Source organism: Bos javanicus, chromosome 5 (genome assembly GCF_032452875.1).
Source record: "Bos javanicus breed banteng chromosome 5, ARS-OSU_banteng_1.0, whole genome shotgun sequence".
In the NCBI taxonomy this organism is placed as follows: domain Eukaryota; kingdom Metazoa; phylum Chordata; class Mammalia; order Artiodactyla; family Bovidae; genus Bos; species Bos javanicus.
The window spans coordinates 79928839-79948749 of record NC_083872.1 but is presented as its reverse complement, the minus strand read 5'-3'; the positions used below and the strand labels follow the sequence as shown (position 1 = coordinate 79948749).

The 19911-nt window shown below is 39.3% G+C and overlaps 1 long non-coding RNA gene across 1 annotated transcript in view; it reads right to left on the bottom strand.

Annotated features, from left to right (window-relative positions):
- LOC133248936 (uncharacterized) overlaps positions 1 to 19149 on the bottom strand; it is an 87105-nt gene extending 67956 nt beyond the window's left edge. The window contains exon 1 of the long non-coding RNA XR_009736785.1: positions 19070 to 19149. This is a non-coding gene — a long non-coding RNA (uncharacterized LOC133248936). The remainder of the gene's footprint in view (positions 1 to 19069) is intronic.
- Between the last annotated feature and the right edge of the window lie 762 nt (positions 19150 to 19911).

Sequence of the window (19911 nt, the reverse complement as noted above, 5' to 3'; positions counted from 1 at the left end):
GTGGGCTCCAAAATCACTGCAGATGGTGACTGCAGCCATGAAATTAAAAGACGCTTACTCCTTGGAAGGAAAGTTATGTCCAACCTAGATAGCATATTCAAAAGCAGAGACATTACTTTGCCAACAAAGGTCTGTCTAGTCAAGGCTATGGTTTTTCCTGTGGTCATGTATGGATGTGAGAGTTGGACTGTGAAGAAGGCTGAGCACCAAAGAATTGATGCTTTTGAACTGTGGTGTTGGAGAAGACACTTGAGAGTCCCTTGGACTGCAAGGAGATCCAACCAGTCCATTCTGAAGGAGATCAGCTCTGGAATTTCTTTGGAAGGAATGATGCTAAAGCTGAAACTCCAGTACTTTGGCCACCTCATGAGAAGAGTTGTCTCATTGGAAAAGACTCTGATGCTGGGAGGGATTGGGGGCAGGAGGAGAAGGGGACGACAGAGGATGAGATGGCTGGATGGCATCACTGACTCGATGGATGTGAGTCTGAGTGAACTCCGGGAGTTGGTGATGGATAGGGAGGCCTGGCTTGCTGTGATTCGTGGGGTCGCAAAGAGTCGGACATGACTGAGCGACTGAACTGAACTGAACTCCAGCATTTATTGCTTGTAGACTTTTGGATCAAGCTACATGTCCTGCATTGCAGATGGCCTTTTTTTTTTTTTTTTTTTTAACTGCTGAGCCACTAGGGAAGCCCCAAAATGCCATAGCAAACAGCATAAATGAACACACATTTTTGTTAACACAAGACTCCTTAAGCCTGTAGTACCCCAAAGGCATAATTATCTATAACAGAAATTATAACATTCTTAAAATGTAGGTAAATTTCCTTAAATACCAAGAACAATAAAGAGTATTCAATTCTTACAACAGAATGCATAAAAGCAAAGAAAAATGTTATGTATTAAGAAGACAATATTTGCCTTACAGAAGAAAAGAAGATGCCTCTTTGAATTGTTTTCTCTGGACCAGAATGTGCCAAAGACTTGTCTTCCAATTAAATAGTTCATATCTATCTATCTATATAATTATTATTATTATTTCCAGGTATAATTCAATTTAAATGATTCAAAGAAGGTTACCTTAGTGAGTGACCAGTTAACAACTGTTCATTATTCCATTCAACTACTCATTTTCTGAGTCTTTAACATAAGCCAAGCACTACTCTAGGTACTGGAAATACAGTAATGAACAAAGGACTTAAGGCCTCTGCATTTATGGAGCTTACATTCTACTGAAGGGTACAAACATCAGACAAAGGAGCAAGAAATTGCCCGTGTCATTAAGTGTTATGCAGAAAATAAAATGTGTTAGAGAATGACCTGGAGCTGCTTTAGATTGTATGAGAAGGACTGGCCTCTCTGAGGAGGCCTTACTGTCCTCTCTGGACACGTAAGCCAAGACCTGAATGATGAGAAAAGAATGACACCACCAAGATCCAGGGCAAGAGCATTTCAGAGTGAAAACCAGCACAAAAGGCCATGTTTTGGGATGTGCTGGCATGTTTCAAGATCAGAAAGTAACCAAGGGTGAATGGAATGTTGTAAACAAGGGAAGACGTGATAGGAAACAGGGTCAGAGAGGTGTGCAGATGCCACGCATGGAAGGTCTTTTAGGTGAGGTGAGGAAGTGGGATGTCATTCTAAGTGAAATGGGAAGCCAAGAGAGGTGTTGAAACACATTAAGGGCTTCCCAGGTAGTGCTAGTGGTAAAGAACCCGACTGCCAATGCAAGAGAAGCCCAGGTTCAAACCCTGGGTCAGGAAGATCCCCTGGAGGAGGGCATAGCTACCCACTCCAGTATTCTTGGTCTGGGAAACCCCATGGACAGAGGAGCTATAATCCACAGTGTCACGAAAAGTCAGACACAGCTTAGTGACTGAACAATGACAACAAAGACATAATATAATAATACTCTTTTTAAAAGATCTCTCTAGTGAGTGAATAATGGGAAGTAGAAAGGCCAGTCAGGAGCTCTTGATCTAGATTAGATGAGAGATAAAGATGTGTTGGATTAGGAAAGTGTCAACAGAGATGAAGCAAAGTAGACAAATTTAGGTATGGTTGAAAGGTATTGTTAAGAATTACATCAGGGAAAGGTAAAATTCAGATTTCTGACTTGAGTGACTGGACAGATGCTGATGTCATTCCATGAGATAAGGAAGCTTAGGAGATATTTGAGAAGGAAGTTTTAAACACCTATCAGACATCTAACTGAAAATGTCAAGTGAGAATTTGAATGTACAGCTCTTGTGTTTAGGCGTGGAGATAAACTTGAGTGTCAACAGCTTATATATGATATATAATACCATAAGACTAGATAAGAGCACCAGAGGAGAGAGTATAGATACAGAAAAAAAGAAATGTCTATGCAGAGATACAGGGAATGTCATTATTTAGCCATCAAGCTGATTTGTAGTGGTAACAATCTCTAAGATGGCTCATCTCCTGGTATCCTCATGTCCTGGTATCCATGCCCTTGGGCAGTGACTCCAACACTCCACCAACAACAAATCAGGGTTAGTGTGTGTGACCAACAAAACACTGTAGAAGTAAAGGTGCAAGACTTTCAAGGTTTGGTCATATAAAGCATCGCAGCATCTCTGCTTACTCAAAGGAAAGTCAGTTACCATGTTGTGAGGATACTCAAGTAGCACCATAGAGAAGCCATATGAGTGAGTCAGTCCAAGTTAAGCCTTCAGATGACTGCAGACCCTGCTAACAACTGATTGCAACTACATGATACCCCAAGTCACTCCCAAATTCCTGACCCACAAAAACTGAGAAAGATAATCAGGAATGATCATTTAAAGCCATTAAGTTTTGAGGGATTTATTAAGCAGAACAATTACAATATTAATAGGTAGCAAGCAAAGAAGACAAAGGGGAAAGAGTCAATGTATTAGAAAGATAATCAGAAAAATAAAAGGATGAAGTGGCAGGAGAGTTATAGGTTGAAAGAGAGAGAAGATGTGAGACAATCATTTTGGAGTATGTAAAAATGAATGGACTAGAAAGTTCAGTAAGATTGATGGGTAGCATTGGGTTGTCATTTGAGATTTATATTCATTAATCTGAAAGTTATATGTCTTTTTCCTTGAATATTTAGTTGCTTGGATCTAGCAGAATAGATATGAAAACAGGTTAAGTAAAGTTGTGGTTTTGCCAGATGAATATGAAGAAAGGAGAGAGCAAGAAGGGAGTTAATATTAAATTACAGGAACTCCAAAGATGGCCCATAGGTTCTAACATGACCAAGAAAGGTAGCAATGATGTGGATACTGATTGGAAGTTAAATGCAATAGGATGTGAAACTTGGTGATCCTGGTGGAAAGGAAGAAATGCTAGAGGAAACATCAGAGGAAGTAAGCTGGAAGGGAAGAAGACACTTTGCCTAAAATTCAGACTTTAGATACACTATAGTCATTGATGAAGATAAGCATATGGAAGTGAAAATTACTTTTAAAAATAATATCTCACATTTATCAATCATATACTATGTTTCAAACATTGTTTTAAGAACCTTTCATTTATTATCCTGCTTCTCATAAGAAACTTCATTTTCCTGACAAGGAAGCTGAAGCACAGAAATTAAGCGGCATACCAGAACTCATACAAGTAGGAGCCTTGGAATTCAAACCCAGGCAATATTGGACTCCAGAGCATACATTTTTAACCAGCCTGCCACAATAACTACATGTGTGGGCAACCAATGACAGCAACAAAAAGAATTATTGTGGGGTGCTTCTCTTTTGAAGGAAGATGGAGAAGAGGTGATAAGATGCCAGTATAGGATATCCAGTTCATTTCTACCAACCACAGCGTATTACTGGAGAGAAAAAAATTATGGCCTTTACTCAAGAGGACTGCAGTGTCATCAGAGGAAATTTAGGTTTCACTTGGTCAAAGTAGGTGAAGAGAATGCGGAACGGAGAAGCTGGCTAAAGACAGTTGTGGGGTGCACAATGGAGGTGTTTGGGATGGCATGAAAAGGAAGGGGATATCCAGAATAGGGTGAGAATATGAGCACTGATGCATAAGCTGGGAATTCTAGTCTTCTCATAGCAGTGAGAAACAAAAATAGAATGAGAAGCAGGAAACGAATTGGTCCTCTCAGTCTATTCGAACCAGAGAGCCTGGGCCACAGGGCAGCTCTTCTCACTTGCAGTTCCCAGTGGTATGGTGGCCCAGAGAAGCATGAAGGTGATGATCATGATGATCATACCTTTTGGACCTTGACAAAATAAAATTTGTCAGTTTCTTGTATGTTATTCTTGCATGAAGACATTGAGAGGGGCTAGAGCTTTAGGAGGAAGTTTATGAATTTTGAAACTCTTATCGTTTCACTGTAACCTGGAAAATAAGTTCATACTTTGAGCCATTTATTGATAATTAAGGACAGGCAATGGAACAAAATAATGAGCTCAGAAATAAACCCACACACCTACAGCCAATTAATCTATGACAAAGGAGGCAAAAAAATACAGTAGAAAGAAGTCTCTTCAATAAGTTGTGCTGGGAAAACTGGACAAACCACATGTAAAAGAATGAAATTAGAACATTCTCTAACACCACATACAAAACTAAACTCAAAATTAATTAGAGAGCTAAATGTAAGACCAGAAACCATCAATCTCCTAAAAAAGAACATAGGCAGAACATTCTTTGACATAAATTGTGGCAATATTTTTTTGAATCTGTCTCCTAAGGCAAAAGAAATGAAATAAAAATAAACAAATGGGATCTAATTAAACTGAAAGGAAACCACCAACAAAATGAAAAGACCACAGAAGGAACTGGAGAAAATATTTGCAAATGATATGATGGATATGGGGTTAATATTCAACATATACAAACAGCTCATGCAACACAATATCAAAAAAATAATAAAAACAAACCCAATCAAAAAAAAAAAGAAAAGAAACAGGCAGAAGACCTGAATAAACATTTTTCCAAAGAAGATATACAGATGGCCAATTGGCATGTGAAAAGATTCTCAACATCATTAATCACCAGGGAAATGCAAGTCAAAATCAAAATGAGAAATCACCTCACATCAGTCAGAATGACTAGCATCAAAATGTCTACAAATAATAAATGCTCGTGAGGATGCTTAGAAAAGGGAACCCTTGTACTCTGTTAGTGGGAATATGAATTAGTGCAGCCAGTATGGGAAATGATATGGAGGATTCCCTAGAAATGATGTATGGCAAAACCAATACAATATTGTAAAGTAAAATAATAATAATAATTTTTTTTAAAAAAATAGACCTGCCACACAACCCAGCGATTCTATTCTTGGGTATACATCTAGAAAAATGCAAACACCAGTTTGAAAAGATACATGCACCTCAGTGTTCAGGGCAGCACTATCAACAATAGCCAAGATATAGAAGCAACCCAAGTGTCCATCAGCAGATGGATGGATAAAGAAGGTTTGGTATATATGCAATGGAATATTATTCATCCAAAACAAGAATAAAATTCTGTCCTTTGCAACAATGTGAATGGAACTAGAGGATATTATGCTTAGTGAAATAAGTCAGAGAGAGAAAGACAAATACTGTATGATATCACTTATATGTATTATCTAAAAAATAACACAAGTGAAAGTCTATAGCAAAACAGAAACAGACACATAGGTATAGAAAACAAACTAACCATTACTTTGTTGGGGAGAGGGAAGGTGGGAGCAAGTTAGGGGTATGGGATTAAGAGATACAAAATACTGTATATAAAATGATGAGCAACCAGGATATACTGTACAGTACAGGGAATTATTTATCTTCAATAACTTTTAATGGAGAACAATCTGTAAAAATACTGAATCATAATGCCATACACCTGAAATTAATATGATAAATCAACTATACTTCATTTTAAATAGGAGGCAGGGGCTTCCCTGGTGGCTCAGTGGTAAAGAATCCACCTGCTAGTGCAGGAGACATGGGTTCAGTCCCTGATCTGGGAAGATCCCACTTGCCATGGAACAGCTAGCCCATTGAGCTTGTGCTCTAGAGCCCGGGAGCCACAAATACTGACCCCATGTGCTGCAACTACTGAAGTCCACACCCTAGAGCCTGTGCTCCACAACAAAAGAAGCCATGGCAATGAAAAGCCCACACATTGCAAATAGAGAGTAGCCCTTAGTCTCCATAACTAGAGAAAAGTCAAAACAACAGTGAAGATCCAGTACGCCCAAAAATAAATACAATTTTAAATTATTTAAAATAAATAAATAGGCATCAGATCAGATCAGTCGCTCAGTCGTGTCTGACTCTTTGCGACCCCATGAATCGCAGCATGCCAGGCCTCCCTGTCCATCACCAACTCCTGAAGTTCACTGAGACTCACATCCATCGAGTCAGTAATGCAATCCAGCCATCTCATCCTCTGTCATCCCCTTCTTCTCTTGCCCCTAATCCCTCCCAGCATTAGAGTCTTTTCCAATGAGTCAACTCTTCGCATGAGGTGGCCAAAGTACTGGACTTTCAGCTTTAGCATCATTCCTTCCAAAGAAATCCCAAGGCTGATCTCCTTCAGAATGGACTGGTTGGATCTCCTTACAGTCCAAGGGACTCTCAAGAGTCTTCTCCAACACCACAGTTCAAAAGCATCAATTCTTCGGTGCTCAGCCTTCTTCACAGTCCAACTCTCACATCCATACATGACCACTGGAAAAACCATAGCCTTGACTAGATGAACCTTTGTTGGCAAAGTAATGTCTCTGCTTTTCAATATGCTATCTAGGTTGGTCATAACTTTCCTTCCAAGGAGTAAGCATATTTTAATTTCATGGCTGCAGTCACCATCTGCAGTGATTTTGGAGCCCAAAAAGATAAAGTCTGACACTGTTTCCACTGTTTCCCCATCTATTTCCCATGAAGAGATGGAACCCGATGCCATGATCTTCGTTTTCTGAATGTTGAGCTTTAAGCCAACTTTTTCACTCTCCTCTTGCACTTTCATCAAGAGGCTTTTTAGTTCCTCTTCACTTTCTGCCATAAGGGTGGTGTCATCTACATATGTGAGGTTATTGATATTTCTCCCAGCAATCTTGATTCCAGCTTGTGTTTCTTCCAGTCCAGCGTTTTTCATGATGTACTCTGCATATAAGTTAAATAAGAAGGGTGACAATATACAGCCTTGACATACTCCTTTTCCTCTTTGGAACCAGCCTGTTGTTCCATGTCTAGTTCTAACTGTTGCATCCTGACCTGCATACAAATTTCTCAAGAGGAAGATCAGGTGGTCTGGTATTCACATCTCTTTCAGAATTTTCCACAGTTTATTGTGAACCACACAGTCAAAGGCTTTGGCATAGTCAAGAAAGCAGAAATACAATACAATATTGTAAAGTTAAATAAAATTAAATTTAAAAAAAAAGCAGATATAGATATTTTTCTGGAACTCTCTTGCTTTTTCCATGATCCAGTGAAGGTTGACAATTTGATTTCTGGTTCCTCTGCCTTTTCTAAAACCAGCTTGAACATCTGGAAGTTCACGGTTCTTATATTGCTGAAGCCTGGCTTGGAGAATTTTGAGCATTACTCTACTAGTATGTGAGATGAGTGCAATTGTGCAGTAGTTTGAGCATTCTTTGGCATTGCCTTTCTTTGGGATCGGAATGAAAACTGACCTTTTCCAGTCCTGTGGCCACTGCTGAGTTTTCCAAAATTGCTGGCATATTGAGTGCAGCACTTTCACAGCCTTATCTTTCAGGATTTGGAATAGCTCAACTGGAATTCTATCACCTCCACTAGCTTTGTTCATAGTGATGCTTTCTAAGGCCCACTTGACTTCACATTCCAGGATGTCTGGCTCTAGGTCAGTGATCACACCATCGTGATTATCTGGGTCATGAAGATCTTTTTTGTACAGTTCTTCTGTGTATTCTTGCCATCTCTTCTTAATATCTTCTGCTTCTGTTAGGTCCATACCATTTCTGTCCTTTATTAAGCCCATCTTTGCATGAAATGTTCCTTTGGTATCTCTGATTTTCTTGAAGAGATCTCTAGTCTTTCCCATTCTGTTGTTTTCCTCTATTTCTTTGCATTGATCGCTGAAGAAGGCTTTCTTATCTCTTCTTGCTATTCTTTGGAACTCTGCATTCAGATGTTTATATCTTTCCTTTTCTCCTTTGCTTTTCACTTCTCTTCTTTTCACAGCTATTTGTAAGGCCTCCCCAGACAGCCATTTTGCTTTTTTGCATTTCTTTTCCACGGGGATGGTCTTGATCCCTGTCTCCTGTACAATGTCATGAACCTCATTCCATAGTTCATCAGGCACTCTATCTGTCAGAACCAGGCCCTTGAATCTATTTCTCACTTCCACTGTATAATCATAAGGGATTTGATTTAAGTCATACCTGAATGGTCTAGTGGTTTTCCCTACTTTCTTCAACTTCAGTCTGAATTTGGCAATAAGGAGTTCATGGTCTGAGCCACAGTCAGCTCTTGGTCTTGTTTTTGCTGACTGTATAGAGCTTCTCCATCTCTGGCTGCAAAGAATATAATCAATCTGATTTCGGTATTGACCATCTGGTGATGTCCACGTGTAGTCTTCTCTTGTGTTGTTGGAAGAGGGTGTTTGTTATGAACAATGCATTTTCTTGGCAAAACTTTATTAGTCTTTGCCCTGCTTCATTCCATATACCAAGGCCAAATTTGCCTGTTACTCCAGGTGTTTCTTGACTTCCTACTTTTGCATTCCAGTCCCCTATAATGAAAAGGACATCTCTTTTGGGTGTTAGTTCTAAAAGGTCTTGTAGGTCTTCATAGAACCATTCAAGTTCAGCTTCTTCAGCATTACTGTTTGGGGCATAGACTTGGATTACTGTGATATTGATTGGTTTGCCTTGGAAACAAACAGAGACCATTCTGTCATTTTTGAGATTTCATCCAAGTACTGCATTTCAGACTCTTTTGTTGACCATGATGGCTATTCCATTTCTTCTGAGGGATTCCTGCCCGCAGTAGTAGATATAAAGGTCATCTGAGTTAAATTCACCCATTCCAGTCCATTTCAGTTCGCTGATTCCTAGAATGTCGACATTCACTCTTGCCATCTCTTGTTTGACCACTTCCAATTTGCCTTGATTCATGGACTTGACATTCCAGGTTCCTATGCAATATTGCTCTTTACAGCATCAGACCTTACTTCTATCACCAGTCACATCCACAGCTGGGTATTCTTTTTGCTTTGGCTCCATCCCTTCATTCTTTCTGGAGTTATTTCTCCACTGGTCTCTTGTAGCATATTGGGCACCTACTGATCTGGGGAGTTTCTCTTTTAGTACCCTATCATTTTGCCTTTTCATACTGTTCATGGGGTTCTCAAGGCAAGAATACTGAAGTGGTTTGCCATTCCCTTCTCCAGTATACCACATTCTGTTAGATCTCTCCACCATGACCCGCCTGTCTTAGGTTGCCCCACAGGCATGGCTTAGTTTCATTGAGTTAGAAAAGGCTGTGGTCCTAGTGTGATTAGATTGACTAGTTTTCTGTGAGTATGGTTTCAGTGTGTCTGCCCTCTGATGCCCTCTTGCAACACCTACCATCTTACTTGGGTTGCCTTTTCCTCTTATTTATATTAAATAAAGTGAGCCTGCCTCACTTTTTTTCCTAAGAAATTAAAGATTCCCTAGCACAAGACCATGACCAATTACAGAGAAGCACTTCTTTAGCATATCACCATAAATACCTGCACAGACATGCATTACCTTTGAACAGTTTCAGCCAAGAGCCCATAAAAATAATTATGACCTTGCCAAAATAAAAGAGTATATCCCCCAGAAATGTTACACACAATGTTGTTTTACTGAGGAACAGAACAATTCTACAAAAAAAACCCACCAGATACAATAATCAGGGCCCAGGTTTTCATTCTATCAGTGAACAGGCTGTCACTTTACAGTCCTTCAAAAACATATGGGCTTCTTAGAGATGGAGTGTGATGTTTCATATTTTACTTAAAGATGAGTAAGGTCCTTTTGAAAAATGCTGAACTCAAAGACCCTGGACAGTAGAATCCCACTTATTGCCAGCATGATGATAACATAGGAAAGAGGAGGTCAAATGATCAGTGCCCAACAAGGGCAAAATGCAGGCTAAAGCAACTCAGGGCCCACAGAATGAGAAGAAAGTTAGATCAGACAAAAGTGCTCTCTACCAAATGTTTCTAGCTGTCTAAGAAGATACCGGGGATGGGAATGGGCAACCTCCAGAACCTGGAGCAGCCTACAGGATGAAATCTTCCCAGGTGGCTCAGTAATAAAGAAACCTACCTGTCAATGCAGAAGATGCAGGAGATTCAAGTTTGAATAGACATAACTTACCAACTGAACAAATCCCCTAAATCTTATAACTACTTCATGAGGCCATTATTCCATTTTTGGAGTAAGAAAATAACTTATGCTCATACTACTTCTCAGTAAAAAAGCTGAGACTTGGCCCCAGAACTTCTGTCCCTAGAGGCTAGCTTTGTACCTAATCACTAAGCTATGCTGTTGTTGTTTAGTTGTTGTGTCTGACTCTTTTGTAACCCCATGAACTGTAGCCCCACCAGGCACCTCTGTCCATGGGATTTCCCAGGCAAGAATCCTGGAGTGGGTTACCATTTCCTTCTCCTGGGGATCTTCCCGACTGAGGGATCAAACCCACATCTCCTTCATTAGCAGGAGGATTCTTTACCACTAAGCCATCTGGGAAGCCCAAACTATGCTACTCTATCATTATTAAAGATAAACAAGAAAGGAAATGCCAGAACCACTTTTCAAAAATAAGTACACCAGAACAACCTTTCAAGTCATGAAGCAACTTTTCCTTATGTGAAAACTAAACTGTTTCTTACTATCCAAGCCCTAATTTAAAGAGATTTGATACTAAAGGCCTTGTATATAATCTTGATCAAAGTGAATTCTTGACAATTTATAACCATAATCTGATGGGGATATGCACCTGTTACATCACTTAAGAAGATGATCAACATTAAAGCAGCCTCCTAACAATCAGGCCAGTAAAATATATCTTACATGTGTCTATTTTGTTTTCCAAGTAAATAAGCAGTCATCTGTTCAAGCACAAAGTTTACCCGCTGCCTGGATGCAGCAAGCATGAGTTAAATTCCAAGCCAAATCACATAATTAGTTGGGCTTTATATATCAATCAGGTACACAAGAATAATCCAGATGGAAGTACATTTAATAAATAGCCTGTATTTTAATTTTCACTGGCAGACCACAGATGAAATACATTCTCTATTTTTTTTCCCCCATTCTGCAAGGGAATTCAGATGTACCTTTATCAACATAAACTAGCTGCCATTTCATTATTATAATAACATTATCAAAACTGGATAAAACAAACTCTGAAAATGAGGCTATGAATGTGTGTTTGTAACAACAAGTAAACAAGACATTACTACCAAAGTGTTCGTTTTACTTCCAATTATCAGTTTTGTGAGAATGTATTTCTTCTCTTCCAACCAAGGTCTCAAATGTCTCTGGCAGGTAGACAGCTTTCATTTTACCCAAGCGTATCCAACTCTAAGTGTTCAGAAATGGCAAAATTAATTAGAAGCTAGAAATAAAATTATAAAAAGTATAAAATAATAAGAAAGTTCCCATTCATTTTTATATTCTTCAGAGGAAAAATGAACATTTTAAGAGATCATCAATGTTGGGTTTTCACAGATATGCAGGATTGAACTATGGCAAACATCTCAGAACCAGGACTTTGGCATTCTCAACAATTATCATTGTCAGTTTATTAAAAAACAGCAGTTTTTATAAAGCAACTTGACTATTTTTAACCTTCACATTCAAGTCCTTCTGACTTCATCACTTTTTGCCACATAGGAATCTGACTCAAAGATGTCCACGCCACTGTACTTGTTGCCTCAGGCAGGAGTCCCCTTGGCATCTCTCTCATCTTCCTTCCTAATGGTGTTCCTGCCTCCATCCCCCACTTCATCCTGCTTACTACACAGGTTCTGAGCTGTCACACACACATCTGTTTTCAGTTCATACCTCTCGTGCTACTTGTGCCGAGACATTCCACCATTTCTGCAGCTCACTATCTGTCAGGATGCCACCCCAACTTCCACATGGATAAGATGCTCCATTCAGTTGTCCAATGGCACCTTGTGCCTTTATCTATCATTACGCTTTATATTTACATGACTCTCCCACTAGAGTGTAGACAGACATCTAACCTATGCTGGGCTAGACACTCTCTTTAATGAGGATCTGGAGTCAGGACAATATAATTCTAGTTCATCTCTTCTCAAGACAAATGGAGAGATCATGCAAATAGTCTTTGAAGGGGGGGGTGGTGGAAGGAAGACAACATGGGCAAAATGCAAAAGAAAAGTAGCAAATTCCTGACAAGGTGAAAAATAGGACAGTTTAACTTAACCATTGCTTGTGTCCAGAAACCATAATCACATATGCAGCTTTGAGTTCGGTGAGATTCTCATGTATTCTTTCAATAAAACTTTCATTTTTACAAAACAGTTTTGAAAGTGTTTTTGTTTCTAACAAGCAAATGATTCCTAAAACACATACAATAAGTGATGAATGTGTATATACTAACTAAATGAACCAATGACTGCCTAAATTTATTAGAACAGAACAACAAAGATTCCCTGCAGCTTCCCTGGTAGCTCAGCTGGTAAAGAATCTGCTTGCAATGCAGGACACCCTGGTTCAATTCCTGGGTCAGGAAGATCCCCTGGAGAATGGGTAGGCTACCTACTCCAGTATTCATGGGCTTCCCTAGTGGCTCAGACAGTAAATAATCAGCCTGAAATGCGGGAGACCTAGGTTCGATCCCTGGGTTGGGAAGATCCCCTAGAGGAGGGCATGGCAACCCACTCCAGTATTCTAGCTTGGAGAATCCCCTTGGACAAAGGAGCCTGGTGGGCTACAGTCCATGGGGTCACAAAGAGTTGGACATGACTGAGCAACTGAGCACAGCAGAGCAAAGATTCCCTCTCGGCCACCAATACACAGTAGAACCTCCAGTTTTGCACCCAACATTGCAAGAATAGCAATTTTTAAAAGAAGAAACATAATAGTACAGTTTTATAAGATTTTGGATATAGAAGGATCATAGAGGATACTCAAAATCTTTAACTTCCTCCAATTATCAGTATTTTAAAGATGAGAAAATAGAGGCCCAGAGAGGTGAGAAAATTGCCCAAGGTCATAAAGCAAGTCAGAATCACCACAGAGTTCATTATACCTTTGACTCAAGGACGACCAAGAAAACACCTGTGATGTGATGTGAGCTTTCAGAAGAACAAAACCAGATGGTGGTTTTCTATTCTGAAGATTTTTCAAGAAAAGCAATGGTAAGAGCTCAGGTTTTAAGATATCATATTCTCTTAGTCTTTAACCATGATAACACCTTTTTGAAAAGATTAAAGAAAGATCAGGGGACTCACCATCTCAGCTGTAAATTAGGTGATTTAATGAATAATCATTGGAGACATGAAAGACAACTCATTTTTTTTGCATAAAAGCCAAATTACAGTTATCAATTGAAATAAGTAACCATTTTAACCAATAATGTATATGTCTCATATTTGAAGTATATATCATAATTCTTTTCACAATCACAAAAAATTACTTAAAGCTGAATGCAAAGTATAAAAGAAAAATCTTTTGAGAAAGATTTAACTCACAGTCACGTAAAGCTCTATCAATCAATAACGAAAATGCATTGACTATTCACTAGGTGCAGAGGAACGCCAGACCTTAACCTCAACATTATCTTCTCACTCACCCAATTCTGGATGGTTATTTGAATTTGTTTTCTTTCTTTCTCAAATTACGATAGATTAGTTGCCTCCATACTCTAGAAATTCAGATTTATGTTTCCTTTAAATACTTCAGCAATTCTTTTGGAGAGTAAATCTTTAAAGGCAAGTCTTTAATGTCAGTCTCCTCATAAGGACTGATGCTTAGAATAATTTCAAAATTAATATACATTTTCTAGCTTATATATGACTATTGTTAGTTACAGAAAAATAACGAATAAACACAAACAGTTCTTCTCAATACTTTATTAATATAATGAGGCATTAACCAGTTAAATAAATACACCCTTTGTTTAGGAATGACTGTTAACCCAGGTATTCTCTAAGCATCCCAAACACTGATGAACTTTAGTACATTATCCCAGAATACTTTTATTTTTTATTTCTTAATACTCTGTTTTTGTTCCCTTTCAAATACTATAAGCTCATAAAAAAGAGAAAATTTAACTTAACAGGTCAAATGATCCCATTTCCCCTAATGTACCCAACAGAGAATGCAGGAACATTGTAGAAAGAATATAGTTCTCAATAATAATTCAACATCAATTTGGTATAAAATAAACATGGGAAAATCTGAGCTCTACCACTGATTAATTGTCTCTATGCATTGGATTGTTTTAAGCCTTTTCATGAGAGTTGGACTGTGAAGAAAGCTGAGCGCTGAAGAAATTGATGCTTTTGAACTGTGGTGTTGGAGAAGACTCTTGAGAGTCCCTTGGACTGCAAGGAGATCCAATCAGTCCATTCTAAAGGAGATCAGTCCTGGGTGTTCTTTGGAAGGAATGATGCTAAAGCTGAAACTCCAGTACTTTGGCCACCTCATGCCAAGAGTTGATTCATTGGAAAAGACTCTGATGCTGGGAGGGATTGGGGGCAGGAGGAGAAAGGGATGACAGAGAATGAGATGGCTGATGGCATCACCAACTCGATGGAGGTGGGTTTGGGTGAACTCCGGGAGTTGGTGATAGACAGGGAGGCCTGGCGTGCTGCAGTTCATGGGGTCGCAGAGTCGGACATGACTGAGCAACTGAATTGACTGACTGACTGATGTATTATCTCACTTATTCCTCACAACAAATGAGGTAAGTACTAGTATTTTTGCTCTGCGCACATGAGGACCCTGACACAAAGTTTAAGAAATTTGTCCAGCACTCTGACCTCCTCTTTTCTTCCTAAGAAAGAGATGATGCTTATGTGAAAGATGCCTTCCATGTACCAGGAGGAAAGGAACAGTCATATCACCAGAGACAGGGAGTCAAGGCTGAGAGAAATCAATAGAAACTGACTTTGTTAAAATAACTCTTATCATCCTTTTTTGTCGTTCATTGTTCAGTCACCCAGTCATGTCCAATTCTTTGCTATCCCATGGACTGTAGCACTACATGTTTCCCTGTCCTTCACCATCTACTGGAATTTGCTCAAACTCATGTCCACTGAGTCAGTGATACCATCCAATCATCTCATCCTCTGTTGTCCCCTTCTCCTCCTGCCTTCAATCTTCCCCAGCATCAGGGTCTTTTCTAATGAGTAAGCTCTCCACATCAGGGGGCCAAAGTATTGGAGTTTCAAGTTCAGCATCACTCTTCCCAGTGAACATTCAGGGTTAATTTCCTCTATGATTGGCTGGTTTGATCTCCTTGCTGTCCATGGGACTGTCAAGAGTCTTCTCCAGCACCACAGTTTGAAAGTATCTATTCTTTGGCTCTCAACTTTCTTTATGGCCCAACTCTCACATCTGTACATGACTACAGGGAGTGCTGGTAACGGGCACTACAATTTTAAATAAAGGGTCAGGGAAGGCTCATTATGAAGGTGATATTTGAGCAAAAGTCAAAGCAGTTGAGGGACCATGCTTTGCAGATATTTTGGGGCAAAAGAAAATGGAAAAGGGATGCTGATGGAGTGTGCCCAGAAGTTTGAGAGCAATAAGGATCAGGGCTGGGATTAGGGGGAGGCGAGTTGTGCAAATGCAGGGTTAAATTCTATCTTCCTTCTAAATGTTTATATTTTGTGTACCATGATTACACATATTTGTGTATCATGATTTTTGCATTAATTTTGATATTAAACTAAGATACTATTTAAAAAGATAAATTTCCCCAAGTTCATACACTTGACAAATAGTGGGACAGAACAGGAGCCCAGGCTTTTGGCATGAATCCACGCTCTTCACCACTCTGTGTACTGAAAACTTCATATGCTTTTGTAATGGCTGTGGCTGTGTGTATACTCAGTCATGTCTGACTCTTTGCAACCCTATGGACTATAGCCTAACAGGCTCCTCTGTCCATGGAATTTTCCAGGCAAGAATACTAGAGTGGGTTGCTATTTTCTCCTCCAGGGGATCTTCCCAACCCAAGGTTTGAACCCAGGTCTCCTGCATCTCCAGCATTGGCAGGTGGATTCTTTTACCACTGAGCCAATAGTAAAACTTAAATAAATATGCAAAACAATTAGTATAGTTCCTGCCCATTAGTAAGTACCCAGTTAAGTATAACTATAGTGGTCACAATCACAGTTATTGGTTTATAATCATGATCATGAATTGTGATGCTTGTTGCTGAATTCTAAAATATTCATTCTCAATTATTTTTGTATGTACAGTCCTATTTTTTGGCTGAAAATGTTGGCTTCTCAATTCTTCATTTAAAAAATGTTTCTAGCATGTATTTCTTGTTTTCTGTCACAATCATTCTACAGAATGTAGATTGTTCATGTGACCTATGTTTATTATGTGACCTATATTATTCATGTGCCCAAACATGTGACCTATGATCTTCAGGGGGGAAAAACTAGAGCTTTTACCAGGTAATTTGGGATCTTAAGGATTTGCTACATAGTCTAGAATTATGTCCTCATGAAGGAACTATTACTAGATCTTCTGAGTTTGTACAACAGAACTATGATGAGACTGCTTTTATTATAACCACAATCTTTTGGCAGGTTACATTAGAAGAAAGTAGGGAGGAATAAAGGAAGACAGGGAGGGAAAAAGAGAAATGCTAATGTGTGTTTACAAAAGGCTGGAGAGATATTTGGTTATCTTGAAATCACAGCTCTTAACTAAAGATAGAGAATTCCATATGGTGACTTTTTGATGGAAAAGCTTGAGACATGGAATATTCAACAAAGAAGATGTTATGACTGACTGAATTGCTTGTCAGTCAGAAATGCCTAGACTGTGTTATCTTCTCTTTCAACATATGATCCTGGCCATTTATCTGAAGGTAGATACCTAAATTGATTAGTTTTAACTGAGAAAGGAAATAGTTTATCTTCCATTGACTGAAATTCATATGGGTGATAAAAAATGGCCAAGCACCAGTGCCCAATTAACATTAAGCAAAGTGAACCAAGGGCAGCAGTAGCTAGAACTACCCCATAGAGTAAAGAAATTTTGCTACCAGTAAACTAAAGAAATTTTGTCTCTTTAGCAAATGATTTATTTGAAGGAGCTCTTAGTGCTAATTTCTGAATGAAGCCAAGAAACATTTTATTGAAATAAACCATTTTAGCGCTGAGTTCAGTTCAAATACCAACACAGCTGCCAATAAACTTTTAAATGAATATATCAACATAATTTTTGTTTTACTACATATTCTAGGGACTCACAAGGCATAAATATATGTACATATATTTTTAAATATAAATTTATTTATTTTAATTGGAGGCTAATTACTTTACAATATTGTATTGGTTTGGTCATACATTGACATGAATCTACCACAGGTGTACATGTGTTCCCCATCCTGAACTCCCCTCCCACCTCCCTCCCCATCCCATCCCTCTGGGTCATCCCAGTGCACCAGCCCCAAGCACCCTGTCTCATGCATTGAACCTAGACTGTTGATTCATTTCACATATGATAATATACGTGTTTCAATGCCATTCTCCAAAATCATTCCACCCTCACCCTCTCCCATAGAGTCCAAAAGACTGTTCTATACATCTGTGTCTCTTTTGCTGTCTCGCATATATTTTATTCTCTGTATTTCACCATAAAGGAATTTGAAAGTCCAGCTTGGGTTAAATCAACCAGTCCAAAAAATAATAGAGGCAGGAGTCTTCAGAATAAAACCCTCTTACCTAATGATAATCCCCAATAGAAAGTGGCTGATAATTTAGAAAGCCAGTAATATTAGTCTAATATAGTTTCTTCTATAAATTCTCCAATGGCTTCCCTCATCTCTGTTTCTCATATGCTAAAATGAAGATATCTGATCATGTTCCTAGTTAAATAACTTCTTCCTGGCTAAAAGACATTTGCCTGGGCATCAGTATACCCAACTACTTCTCCAATGCCTTCACATACCCTAAGAATGCTACCTCAGGGTACTTGGTGTTAACAAAATCTATAGAGAGTTTATTGTGCTTAAAAATTTTTTTAAATATTTTGTAAACAGTATAATAACATTTTTATGCAATTGGATAAAGACTGGAAAAGATCATAGCAGTATGAAATTATTAAATTCAAATACTAAGATATATTATGAAGCATTTTTTAAATAACAAGTTACTTTAAAGCTACCAGGATTTGTTGAAATCCAGTGGATGACAAATTCCTCTGCAGAAAACTGAGACCCACAAACTGTTTCACTTTTAGCATGATGTGGGAGAAAGAAATAATCACCATAAAGTAAGGGGAAAAAGTGAAATTTTAACAAATTCTGAAATGCTGAGTATGGACTAACCTGTCAGGTTATATCCCTGGGAGCCTCAGACTTAAGGAGGGTCTGTGTTCATTCACCAGCTTTTATCTGGGGGCCTCTACTGAGTGCTCACAAGACGGGACAGGAATGGTACCTGGCATAGGCCCCTTCACTGGAACACAAGCACTAAACCCCATCTTGTATGAAGCAAAACCTTGAAGACATGGGGAAGGTGGTAGGGAACCCTCCTGCACCTGCTGTTGGATGAAGGTATGCTGCTGGGGAAGGAGGGCTAGCAGCGAAGTGATCTGCAGCTGAAGGGGGATGAGACAGCTGTTTGAGTCCAGGCCCTGCAACTGAGCCCAGGTCCCTAAAGCAGAGGCCTGCTATCACTGGGAGAGGGCAGGACATGTGCCCTGATGGAAGGGCTCCCTGAGAGACACTGTCACTGGTATAGGGCAGACTATGGCTATGTGACAGGGGAAGGTGGGGGAAGTTGTAGCGAGGACAAAGGTCTGAAACAGTAAGACAGTTCCACACCCACAGTGTAGATGAGCAAGGCCTTGAGTGGAAAAGAACCATGAGTGGAAAAGAACCCACCTTCACATGCTGGAGATGTAAGAGATGTGGGTTCCATCCCTGGATATGGAAGATCCCCTGGAGGAGAGCATGGCAACCCATTCCAGTATTCTTGCCTACAGAATCCCACGGACAGAGGAGCCTGGAGGGCTACAGTCCATGAGGTCACAAAGAGTCAGATATGACTGAAGTGACTTAGCACACATGCAATGAAAACCACGTGCTGAGTACAAAGTGGCAGCAGCCCACCATTGGAGGAATTTGGGGGCAAAATATAGTGAGAGGGTTTCCCTGGTGATTCAATGGTAAAGAATCCACCTGCCAATGCATGAGAAACAGGTTATATTCCTGATCTGGGAAGATTCCCACAGGCTGTGGAGCAAATAAGCCTGTGCACCACAATTATTGAGCCTGTGCTCTAGAGCCAAGGAACCACAACTACTGAGCCCACATGCCGCAACTACTGAAGGCCATTCACCCTAAAGAACATGTTCCACAATAAGAAAAGATGAGAAGCCTGTGAACCACAACAAAGAATAGCCCCTGCTCACTACAACTAGAGAAAGTCCCAGGCAGAAAAAAGACTAGTATGGCCAAAAATACATGAATAAAAAAAGCTTTAAAAAAATAATGAAACAAAGAGAACAGATTATCCAAAAGATATGAGGCAATACACATGTACTTGGAGTACCAGAAGGATAAAAGAGAAGTGGACAGAAAGATTATTGAAGATATAATTTTCAAAATTACTGAAAGAAAAGCAACCACAGATCCAAGAAATTCAGAGAGCCTTAGCAGTACAAGTACCAAGAAAAACCCCACCTACACTCCTCATAGCCAAACTGCTGAAACCCAAAGATAAA